Raw genomic sequence first — 11,775 nt, 5'->3', positions numbered from 1 at the left:
GCTTTGATCTTAGACTTCCCAGCTCCAGAACTGTTAGAAATAAATTTCTGGCCCAGTGTGGTGGCTCACGCCTGTAATCCCAGCACTTTGGGAGGCCGAGGTGGGCAGATCATGAGGTCAGGAGTTCGAGATCAGCCTGGCCAACATTGTGAAACCCCATCTCTACTAAATACAAAAAAAATTAGCCAGGCATGGTGGTGCACACCTGTAATCCTAGCTACTCAGGAGGCTGAGGCAGGAGAATTGCTTGAACCAAGAAGATGGAGGTTGCAGTGAGCTGAGATTGCACCACTGCACTCCAGCCTGGGCGAGCGAGTAAGACTCTGACTCAAGAAAAAAAAAAAAAAGAAAGAAATTTCTATTCTGTATAATTTACCAGTCCATGGTAGTCTGTTATAGCTGTGAGAATAGACTAAAACAGTGTCTTTCCATAATCTAGTACTTATTGTTTCTTGCCTGTCTTTCCCTACTAACAACATGTACTTCCTGCCATATCCCTAGCACTTACAACAGCATCTGGCATACAATATTTGCTGAGTAAACATCTGTTGAGAGACTGAACAACTGAAGGAATGAATCCTGTCTGGCAGTTTTAGTCTCCCTCCAAAGTAAAGTATGTTTTTTGATTTATTATTTCTTCAATTCTTGTTTATTTTCCATAAAGTTTTTTTCTTTCTCAGACTTCTATTTTTTTTTTTTTAAAAAAAAATGTAAACAGGAGCCATTTGGACTGCATCTTCTCCCTTTTATTCCCCAGGAGGAAGAGAAGAATGATTATCAATGGCAAAAAGCAGTAGCAAAGCAAAACCAAGAGCCAGCGTTAAGCTCAGGAGAGAGCGCTATACCTCCTCCTCATGGTTTCTGGTGTTCTCCAGGTTCAGAGACACTTTTCTAGTAACAAACTAAAAAAGATCCCTGAAAGTGTAATCTTTCTGAGACTTCTTTAATCAGATATTTTGTCTCATTGTTCTATTCCCAAATTCTCTTTCATTTCTCATAACTTAAAACTTATTTTATTTTTTACTTTATATTATAATACCTAGATTATATTTCATCTTCTGAAGCTCTAATTACCTTTTTTATTCTTGTATAATTTAAATTCATAAAGTATAATTTGTTTAGTTTATTTATCTGCTTGAGTCTACCTAGTTGCTGTGTATGTGTAGGTTATCTCCTACATATTCTATGACAGTTTTATTAAAAGTTTCTTCATATTATTTCATTAGCTGTGCATCTATGGGAGCACATATCCTGGTAATTTTATTTTGTTAATTTTCTTTAAAACATAAAATATTATGCATTACACACTGATTTATTTAAAAGAAAAAGATTAAGATCAGTTTGGCAATTTTAGGAAGATCATTTTGGCAATCTAGAATTTTTGTTTATTATTACTTTTTAAAAATTTAGTAATAATTTATTACAAAGCACTTCGCTACATGCCAGGGTGACACTACAATAGCAAATAAAAAGTTTGGCTTCTACTAGAGGATATACATCATACATTACATGGAAATCAGTTCCCACTATGTCTGGTCAGTGCAGGATGAGTCTCAACAAGAAATAACAATTGCAGAATGTTCAGCAATAACAAATTAAAAGGTGTTGTGTTTGAGGGCAATGACTTAAGCATTTAGCTTTAGTAAAGGTGAATTGCCAAATTAGGACACAGAAACATCTGATTTTAAGAGTTTGGACTGCTGAAGAGATTTGTCCCACTTCTGGTCACACTGATTTGCTCACTTTATATTGTGACTTACTGGCTTAACTTGTTTTCTTTTATATTGCTTTCCTCATAACAATGATAGAGAGAAAATGGGATACATTCTGTATTTGTTATTGTCAGAACCCCAGTGGTTTAGTTGTGATTGATGAATAAGATACACAAAGTTACAACAAAGCATTGAATAATACGTACTTAAAATCCAGCAGGCTTTATAAACAGGCCCAAGTAAATCATTTCAGCAATTTTCCCTCTTGTTTATGCCAATTAGTTCCCACATAAATATCCACATGTTTGAAGCTATTTTAAATTGATTCAGCATTTTCTCTCAAAATTGCAGATATCAAATATCTAGCATTTAAATGCTGCTTTAGCCTGAGACTAGAAGTGAGTTGCAATGCAACTGTAAACACATTTTGAATGACTGGTTTTGATTTTATCTACCTTCATAGTTTATTAGTTTTATAACGACATGAAGACACAGAATACGTATCGGAGTAAGGATTTTTTTTTTTTTTCTGTTAACCAAAACATGAAAAATTAGGTGAGTTCTGTTCTGGGTGTACTAGCTGTGCTTCTGCTTTACTAGTGTCTTTAAAAAGACAGAATACTAATAATTTTGTACCTCTGCTGCTCTTAAAGCCTACTAAAGAGGAATAGTGGTCACGATGTTCTAAAGTCACTTTCTGGTCATTAGGTTTCTGAGATTATATCACTCAGTGAGCGCCTTTTCTTAACAAGGAGAAAGAACTATGTCCAGAGTTTATAGTGTCTTCCAGCCATGCACTGAGACAATTTTCAATGACTAATTATAGCTTGAGGGAGCAGGAAAAGGCTACCGGAAAAAAAAAATCCATCAGAGGAGTTAATTTGTAGAAAGAAGGAGGAGTGCAGTTTCAAAGCAATTTTGTAAATTCCAAGTGTAACTACTTGCATTCTTCAAAACAATTTCCGTCCTACTGACTTCAATAATAGGTCATTGGTATAGAAGAGATAAAATGTTCATTTCATAACTGCAGCGCTTATGTTTGTATAAGGTGTGCCCAGGAAAAAGTCAACTAGTTTTTTTTTTAGAAATTTATTGGAGGAATATTTGAAATATTAAAGGCTATAGTCTATATAGTCAATGCATATTGTAACTTAAAACTCACTCCCTAGGTAGGCTTCAGTATTCTGACATTGGTAATCTTTTATTGATGATTCTGAAATTTTGAAAAAAAAAAAACTAGATAGCCCCCACTCTAATTTTTAAATACTTTCTTGAAATTATACAATTTTGCTACGTGTTTCTAGTAGTAAAATACATTTTATAGATTTGTTTAACTTACAGCTTTTAGTGATACCAAAAAATTTAAAAATATAAAGTAGATTTAATCTTATCAAATGATGACAGAGGAATGGAATGAAAACAAGTGTATACCTAAATCCTTTGGCTACATTTAAGTTACTTTTAGTAATAAAGATGTAATGAAAATGAAGCAATGGCTAGGCGCAGTGGCTCATGCCTGTAATAGTAGCACTTTGGGAGGCTAAGGCAGGTGGATCACGTGAGGTCAGGAGTTCAAGACCTTCCTGACCAACATGGAGATACCCCATCTCTACTAAGAACACAAAATTAGCTGGGCGTGGTGGCACATGCCTGTAACCCCAGCTACTCAGGAGGCTGAGGCAGAAGAATCGCTTGAACCCGGGAGGCGGAGGTTGCGGTGAGTTGAGATCATACCATTGCATTCCAGCCTGGGCAACAAGAGCGAAACTCCATCTCAAAAATAAAAAATAAAAAAATAGAGGAAAATGAAGCAACATATATATCATTCCAAAGCTGAAGCCAAAATCTTATCCTGAAATTAGATAATTATTGTCGGTAAAATTAACCATAATGATCTCATCTAATAACTTATCTGATTTATATGCAAAGCTTGAATAATATCAAGAAATCAGTCACCTGTCACACAGAGCACTTCATGTGTTTTACCTGAATAGCTTGATCTTTCTCTTACAGCCATGAGTGCCAGAGTGATATTTTATGCTTGGATGAAATAAATTCTTCAAAAATAAGAAAAAAACTATATAGTAATATGAATACTTATGGAATGTTAATAGAAAGAAGGATGACATCACAACAGAATAAAGCAAAATAAATGGAGGAACAAATTTGGGGCAGTGAAAAATTAGAATTTTCTGTGATTGAGGAAGCATGAGCTGTAAAGTTGGGTTGTAGAGTGAGATTGAAAAGTAAAAGGGCTCAAAAAACTGGTGAAGACTTGAAGAAGAACCATCCAGGGATTTTAAGAGTGAATAAAAAGATAAAATCAATATTTAAAATCAGTTTTAGTGATAAACAGATAGAAAGTTTAGAATTAAACCTGGAAAATTAAATGACTCTTAAAGAATTCAAAGTAAATAGTAGTGGGGCTTCTATCCAAGAGTGATGGCATAACTAATTGGAAATAAGATAGATTAAAAAAAACTTTAAAAGAAAAAAAAGATAAGTATTTGATGTCTACTGCCTCAGAAACGACTGTGATGTCCATGGCTTTGAAGCCTGGAGCGAGTATGATACCATGATAACCACAGGAAAATGTAGGGGTTAGGAGGAATGGCTTAGACCAAAGTCATGTTAAGGACAATGAGCAGCTGTTAGGTCAGAGATGTGGGATTCATTTATAAAAAATATACACAAGAGCAGAAAGGTAAAAAGGTGGATATTCTATACTGCATTCAGTTGTTTATTGATTATCGATCTATTAACCAGGCATAGTCTGAATACATGTTTTGTTTTGTTTTTTTTTCAAAACACATATTGTAAAGGTTAGTTTTCTATTCCAAGAACTCTCAGTTCTTTTCTCTAATAATAACACATTTATGTAGCCAATACTGATTTTTTTAAATGACAATCATTCAAATTTTAACCTAGTCCGATTTTTCTAATTCATGTGTGAGGATTTTATGAAGCTCTGAGTTAAAATTTTCAAAAACTAAATTATTTGTGTAAAAAATTGAAAAACTGCCTAATGGTTATCATTTTACCTGTAACTCAATCAAAGTGTTAACCAAATTTGGACTGTGGTTAAGAATTGCCAGTGAACAGTGGGTGGGATGAGAAAGGTAGCTAATTTATTTTCAAACCACTTAGATTAAAATTAATATTGCTTTGCCTACATAGGCCTAAACATATGAGAATTCATTTAGGGAATTCAGCAATTGCAAATAAGTATAATTTGCTCAACACCTCTATTTACCCTTGAATTCTAATAAGACCCATTATCATAATTGATCACTTAGGAAAGCATAGTGAAGTTAAAAAATAAAAAAATTAAAAAAAAAAAAACCCTTTCTGACTAGTCAGTGACTTTATAGAAAGAAGTGTTAGAATGATTATATGTGGGAGAAAATATCCTTGCATCAGTATATGGTTCCCTTTAAGGGAGTAATCATTAATTATTTATATAAGACAAGAAGTTACTCACTCTTATAGCTTGTCAAAATGTTGCTGGTCAGAATCATAGTGTCTTGAAATAGCAGTTTAAAAACAATTATTATTATTGTTATTATTATTTTTACCTCTGGGAGCCTTTATTGAATCAAAGTGCATTTTGAAGTCCATTACCCAAAGCAGACAATATTCTTGCTGCTATTAAGAGGGTTTGCGTGCTTTTAGCTTGGTTTCTTTGATGCTCCCACCCATATGTTCCTCCCCTTTTCTTTTACGACTCAGCTACTTCTGGACTTTCTAGAAGGGCCATTCTAGTATGAAAACATTTCATTTTAGGAATACTTACATTGTAGGAGTGACACTGTTTTGTGTCCATTGATTGATAGACCAAGTATCAAGAGGTTTCAAGCTAGAAACCTCTTACTACTCTAGGGAAATGCCCTGCTGGTGAATGCTTTCATGAACAGTAACTAGTTGCATTCATCTGATTTCTTATCCATGAAGATACTTGGCTACACGCGATTATCCTGTAATAATTGTGGTAGACTGAATAATGGCCCCAAAGACATCTACAGGCATACCCCATTTCATTGCACTTCACTTTTTTATGCTTCTCAGGTACTGTGATTTTTACAACTGAAGGTTTTTGGCAACTCTGCATTGTGCAAGTCTATTGATGAGCTTTTTCTAACAGCAAGTGCTCACTTTGTGCCTTTGTGTCACATGTTGGTAATTATTACAATATATCAACTTAGTAAATTATTATTATTGTATTTGCTATGGTGATATGTGATCAGTGATCTTTGTTGTTACTACTGAAATCATTTTGGAGAACCACAAACAGTGCTGATATAAGACGGCAGACTTGATCAACAAATGGTGTGTGTGTTCTGACAGCTCCGCTGACTGGTCATTTCTCCATCTCTCTCCCTCTGCTTGGGTCTCTATTTGCTGAGGCACAACAATATTGAAACTAGGCCAACTTATAATACTACAATGGCTTTTAAGTATTTCAGTAAAAGAAAGGGTTTAATATCTCTCACTTTAAATCAAAAGCTAGAAATGATTAAGCTTAGTGAGGAAGCCATGTCAAAAGCTGAGATAGGCTGAAATCTAAACCTCTTGTGCCAGGTAGACAAGATGTGAATGCAAAGGTAAGTCCTTGAAAAAAATGCAAAGTGCTACTCCAGTGGACACAGGAATGATGAGAAGGTAAAAGAGCCTTATTGCTGATATGGAGAAAGTTTCAGTGGTCTGGGTAGAAGATTAAATCAACTGCAACGTTGCCTTAAGCCAAAGCTTCATCCAGAGAATGGCCTTAACGCTCTTCTATTGAAGAGAGAGAAGGAAGTTGCAGAGAAAAGTTTAAAGCTAGAAGAGTTTGGATCATGAGGTTTAAGGAACGAAGTCTTTTCTATAAAGTCTTTTTTCACTTTGCCCATAAAATTGCAAGGTGAAGCATCAAGTGCTGATGTAGATGCTGCAGCAAGATCTAGCTAAGATCATTAATGAATGTGGCTACACTCAATAACAGATTTTCAATGTAGATTAAACAGCCTTCTACTGTGTTGGAAGAAAATGCCATCTAGAACTTTCAGAGCTAAAGAGGAGGCACCAATTCCTGGTTTCAGAGCTTAAACTATAGGCTGCTTCTCTTGCGAGGGGCTAATACAGCTGGTGACTTTAAGTTGAAACCAATGCTCATTTGCCATTCTAAAAATATTAAGATGCTTAAGGTTTATCTTAAATCTACTCTGCCTGTGCTATATAAATGAAACAACAAAGCCTGATGACAGCACATCTGTTTACAGCATGGTTTACTGAATATTTTAAGTCCCTGTGGAGATCTACTGCTCAGAAAAGAGGTTTCTTTCAAAATATACCGCTCATTGACAATGCACATAGTCACCCGAGAGCTTTGATGGAGATGTGGAAGATTACTCTTGTTGTCATGCCTGCTGACACAACATACATTCTGCAGTCTGTGGATCAAAGAGTCATTCTGACTTTCAAGTCTTATTATTTAAAAAATACATTTTGTAAGGCTATAGCTGCCATAGATAGTTATTTCTCTGGTGGATCTGGCAAAGTGAATGGAGGAAAGAATTTGCTATTCTAGATGCCATTAAGAACATTCAAAATTCATGAAAGGAGATCAAAATATTAACATTAACAGGAGTTTGGAAGAAATTGATTCTAACCCTCATGGATGACTTTGAGTAGTTCAAGACTTCAGCACAAGTAACTGCTAATAAACATTAGCAGAATGGAAACAGCAAGAGAACTAGAATCAGAAGCAGAGCCTGAAGATGTGATTGAATTGCTACAATTACATGAGAAAAAATTAATATAAAAGGAGTTGCTTTTTATGAATGAGAGTAAAAAAAGTATTTTTTTGAGATGGACTCTACTCCTGGTGAAGATAATTTAAGCATTGTTGAAATGACAAAAAAATTATAATATTACATAAACTTAGTTGATAAAGTAGTGGTGGGGTTTGAGAGAATTGACTCTAATTTTGAAAGAAGTTCCACTGTGTGTAAAATTCTATCAAAGAGCATGGTATGCTACAGAGAAATATTTTGCAAAAGGAAGAGTCAATTGATGTGGCAATCTCTGCTGAAGTCTTATTTTAAGAAATTGCCACAGCCACCTTAGCCTTCATTAGCCACCACCCTGATCAGTCAGCAGCCATCAACATCTGAGGCAGGACTCTCCACCAGCAAAATGCTACAACCTGCTGAAGACTCAGATGATTTTTAGCACTTTTTTGCAATAAAGTATTTTTAATTAAGATATGTACATTGTTATTTTAGACATAATGCTATTGCACACTTAATAGACTATAATATATTGTATATACAAGTTTAAAGTTACTGGGAAACAAAAATATATGTGATTTTCTTTGTTGTGACATTATTGTTATGGTCTGGAACCTAACCCAAAATATCTTTGGGGTATGCCTGTACAATCCTATTCTCTGGAACCTGTAAATGTTGTCTTACATGAAAAAAGGGATTTTTTCAGTTGTGATTAAGTTAAAGATCTTGGGATAAAGAGATTATTCTGGATAATCAGGGAAAGACTTAAGTTTAATGACTGTCTTCTATGAAAAGGGAGACAGTAAAATATATGATTGGAGAGAGGAGAGAGAGGCAATGTGATGATAGAAGCAAAAGTTTGCACAGGTGCAGTAAAGGGGTCATGGGCCGTGGAATGTAGGTAGCTTCCAGAAGCTAAAAAAGGCAAGGGGAGAAATCGTCTCTTAGTTCCTCCAGAAGGAGCTAACCTCTCAGACACCTTCACATTAGCTCAGTGAAGATAATTTCGGCCTCCTGAACTGCAAGAGAATACATTTATGTTGTTCTAAGCCATGAAGATGTTGGTAGCTTGTTATAGCAGGCATAGGAAATTAATGCATATGCTAATCATGTAATGATAAAACTAGTAAACCTTCAATGTTTATACAGTAAAAGGCCTTCCTATAAGGAATGGTAGTATATTTCACTAGTTGAATACTCTGTAGATTTTATAGTTCTTTAAATTATTACTCCCATTTGATTCTCAAAACAATTCTATAAGTAAGCAGGAAAGATATTATTATAATACTTATTTTACTAAAGAAGAAATTGAAACTAAGGGAGCTTACACGTCTTGTGGTAAAAAAAAGTTATTTGACTCTTTGCCTAGTGCTTTCTCCTCCATAGAGTCCTGTTTCTTTAAAAAGAGCTCAGAAAAGCATCTGTAACCAGCTATATAGACCACATTTCTTTAAGGAAGGCAAATACTTTTCTGATCCATAGTCAGACGCATTATTCATTGCACCACTGACCTGTGCTTGCAAATATTTTCTTAAAGTGGAAACAGAAAATTCACCATGGAAAGACAACCTTCTACATTAAATTCATGTTAAACAGCAGTTTATTAATTGGTAGATGCAAGATTCTCTCTACACAAGAAAGAATTAAGCAGAATATTCATATGAATTTACATTACTTAATATGGGGTATGCCATTGAAAGGAGTTAGCTTTAGGCAGACAGTAAGGAAAGGGTCCTGGAGGGCCTTTGACCTGCCCTGCAGGTGCTTGCAGCAGATGTTTTGTGCAGATAAAGGAACTTGCAAAGGGGGCTTGCCTAAACATACAGACTAAGGACCTACATGCAGCTGGGGGAATGGGGTGGAGCCACCAGAAATTCGTGCCTTATATAAATAGGGAACCCAGCTCTATCAGCTTGTATATAAAGGCCCTTGTATTCAACTCTGAAGGGGTCAACCAGCAACCTGCTTTTAGGATCCCTCTTTTTGCTGAGAGCTTTCTTTTTCACTTAATAAGTTCTACTCCACTCATTTTTTCAATGTCTACGTGCCTATTCTTACTGATCATGAGACAAGAACCTGGACCCAGCTGAGCTAAGGCACAAAAATCCTGCATCATTTTGGGGGCTCATCTGAGATACCTGGAGGGTGAGTAAATGAAGACCTACAGCCTTTCACTTTCATTTCTGAGCCTTCTTGTCCTCAGACTTTTCCTGAAGGCAGATGCAGCACTGAACCTCTGGTGAGCCAATTAGGAATGAATGGCACAGCTACAGAGGACAAGATGCAGGAGAGGACCATGACACACCCAACCCCATCATCCTCTGGGGTTGGGAATGTTGGCGTTGTCTCAATCCAGTCTTTTCTATGGCATTTTACTTCTTTTTTTCGGTACCGTCATGGCACCTATCTCTTCTTTTGTAACGTTAAAGGTGTTGCTGCAAACTGCAGAGATATTACTAGGTAGAACGAGCCGTTGACCCAGCCATCAGACATGCAATTCAGAATAATGAGATTTCCTTCTGTTCTTAGAGGTGTCCCCCACCCCTATCCTGCTGGCCACCTGGGGTGGGAATGAGCTGCAGCTGCCACCTGGGCCTGGGCCCCAGGACAGCCTCAGTAGCCAAGGGCCCCATGTGGCCAGCTGGCCAGCCTTTCCTGTTCACCATCCCCCGCAATGCCATGCGCCAACAGTCTTTCCTCCTGTGGCCAAGCCAGGAAGAGGGTACAATCATTGAAAGTTTCTCTCCCTGTTGGAGGAACCCATTTGCATAGAGCTAGAGGATTTTCCCCCAGGCATCTTCCCTGCCCTGCACTTAAGCTGTTTTTTATTTTATTTTCTCTACACTGTCAGGAGTTACCTTTTATGCAAGGAGTTTTTTATCTTTTATTTTTTTTTTCCTTTTGGAAGACATCTTATTAGGCCAGGACCCCAATTCACAAGACATCCTTTTCTCTCCCTTGCTTGAGGAAGACCCAGCTCCATAGTTTTACCTTAGCTTGACTAATTCCTGCTGAATTTCATGGATAGAGGAGGTCATGGTAGCATTCGTGGATGGAGGATGCTCTCATTTCATGGATAGAGGTCATGCTAGCATCCATGGCATAGACAAGGTCTAGGGAACTCAAAGGCTGCTGACAGCATTGGGAAAAGGTCACATGTGGTTAAGTATGGATAATTCCCACCCCCTGGGCCCCCTGTTAATGTGGATTGAAACCTCTGTTTTCCTCATGAAACCCCAAGAATTGAAAGCAGAAAGATCCCTCTCAAAACCTTTAGGGTTCCTAACCCGCGATGAGTAAAGAATGTTACTTTCTAACAGGCCCAGGAGACCCATGTTCTTGGGACCTCAAGAAAAGAGGAATTTACTCAACTCATAGATATTTAAAGCTACAAACCCATGGTTGGGCTCAGCTTTAAAAGGTCTTATCTGAGATTCCGTGGGGAACCGAGTGTCACCAAAGTCAATTTAAAAGCCTATATGAAAAATAATTATACTTACTGCACTTTATACAAATAATCAGGCCAAGTATAAGACTAAGATTTATTTTACAAGCAACTTAGTCCTATCATGATTTGTTTTTGACAAAAATGAGGACTAGAGAGAGAAAAATTATGTTTCAATACTTACCATATACTTGTTATTAAATTGTAATCTCATCTGTTGTTTTTAAGTTTTTGCCTACATTTTAGACTAACCCTGCTTATCCCTGTGAACCAACCAGTGATCTCTGACTGTATCTCAGAAGAAATAGACAGATGGGTAATATAAAAATCTGGATCAATAGTCTAGTTCTGGACAATTATCCTGCAAAGCCTGCAAGGTGATAAGAATAAATGGGGTGCTTATAACCCAGAATTTCTTTGTTTTGGAAAATAAGACCAAGGGAGCTAACCAGAGTCAAGCCCCATGCTCCCAAATCTTGGCAGGCATAACTATAGCCACCAGTTATCTAGGCATGTCGGCAGCCTTGGGATTTTTTTGAGCTGCCCTTACCCCCTTGTTTCGTTTTGATATGCATCTTCTAATAACCCTAATTGTTTGTTCTTGCTTAGCGGCCATTAAACTTCAAATGGTGTTGCAAATGGAACTCTGTATGATTGTGCCATTCTTCTGGAGACACTTAAACCGACCTCACGAGGAGCCCTAACTGCTGCTTTCCCAAAACAGTGCCCCCTGTCAGCAGGAAACAATTAAGAGCTGTCACTGACCACTTTCCCCAACAGCAGTTGGGGTATCCACTCCTGAAACAGGGAATGAAAGGCGTTAGCCAGCTTGCTTTAGGCAGACAATAAG

The 11,775-nt window shown here is 36.8% G+C and overlaps 1 non-coding gene across 1 annotated transcript; it reads right to left on the bottom strand.

Annotated features, from left to right (window-relative positions):
• Positions 1 to 720: 720 nt before the first annotated feature.
• LOC116274846 lies at positions 721 to 931 on the bottom strand. The gene has a single exon (XR_004183604.1). It is a non-coding gene; the product is annotated as a small nucleolar RNA U3 (small nucleolar RNA).
• Positions 932 to 11,775: the final 10,844 nt, after the last annotated feature.

The sequence above is a fragment of the Papio anubis genome, chromosome 4 (genome assembly GCF_008728515.1).
Source record: "Papio anubis isolate 15944 chromosome 4, Panubis1.0, whole genome shotgun sequence".
Classification (NCBI taxonomy): domain Eukaryota; kingdom Metazoa; phylum Chordata; class Mammalia; order Primates; family Cercopithecidae; genus Papio; species Papio anubis.
This window is presented reverse-complemented; position numbering and strand designations above follow the sequence as displayed.